This window comes from Ptiloglossa arizonensis, chromosome 2 (assembly GCF_051014685.1).
Source record: "Ptiloglossa arizonensis isolate GNS036 chromosome 2, iyPtiAriz1_principal, whole genome shotgun sequence".
NCBI lineage: Eukaryota > Metazoa > Arthropoda > Insecta > Hymenoptera > Colletidae > Ptiloglossa > Ptiloglossa arizonensis.
In genome coordinates, this window is record NC_135049.1 from 27,909,561 (window position 1) to 27,910,654 (window position 1,094).

Below are 1,094 nucleotides of genomic sequence, written 5' to 3' on the forward strand. Positions count from 1 at the left end.
AAATAAAAAGGTAAACCGTAAACAGAAACTTACTGTTTTATTGCATCCAAAACATGAGACGTTCGAATATCATGTTAACCAATTGCGAGTTATTTTGCCAATCAAACAGTGAAATTTCGTACGAGGATTATTAAAGTCAGAACTGCGAAAGAAAAATGATTTATAGAAAATTGTTTTACACGATTTTATAATCCATTCGATACAAAATTATTTTTTCGTATAAATTAAACAGAGCGATTTCTCCGGGAGAATTATCAGAAATAATTATATAGAGAATATAATTTTCGAACGTTTCAGTAACTTAGTAACTTTTTTCTTTTTGATTTATTACTGTTACATCGATCATAGGTAATGGACAATATAAAAAAAAAATACGATGTAACACGTTTCAATATAATTTGCTAAAAAAATTATATACTCTATATATTCACTTCAAAACAATTTCCACGCAAAATCAGTTTACCGTAGCATCACAAAATAGGAGGTACTCCATCGAAATAGGATTTTGAGAAACAAGGCAGACGCAATTTCCTAGTTGCGCAAGCGCTGTCTGCATCTCCCAACTCTACAATTACGCATCGATTAACACTATTTTCGATCACCGTTTATTCCCTCATTTCGTTTTCGAATCGGGAGTCTTGATACAATGAGATCACTTAGTCTTCGAATTCGAAACACCAACAAAAAATTTATATCCAATGAAAACGGCGGGATTTATAAAAATTTACTTCGTAAACATGAATGTCGAATTTCCCTAGTCAAATGAACCGGAAAAACGCTATCACGAGTCTGTGTTAATCAGAGTAATTATCGTTCATGCTCCACATGTCCATTCAATGATTATTATTCGTTACAGATTTTATAATCATTGTAATTTATCAACTATCGAAGTTTATACAATACATAAAACATACTTTTTTGTTCAATACCCTATAATTAATGAGAACAGTTCGGAATAGGGTATACGATTGTGCAATTTAACATCAAAGTGAATTCAAATTCGTAGAAAAGAAACTTTCCGTGAGTAGCTGCATTCTAGCAGATTTATAGAGGAATTCAATGTTATATTTAAATACTAAAACATTAACGACTAA

General features: G+C 30.9%; 1 protein-coding gene across 1 annotated transcript in view; it reads left to right on the forward strand.

Moving 5' to 3' along the window:
- Positions 1-1,094, forward strand: part of LOC143154895 (dual specificity protein phosphatase CDC14C) — a 33,195-nt gene that overhangs the window by 21,113 nt on the left and 10,988 nt on the right. The window lies entirely within an intron of this gene.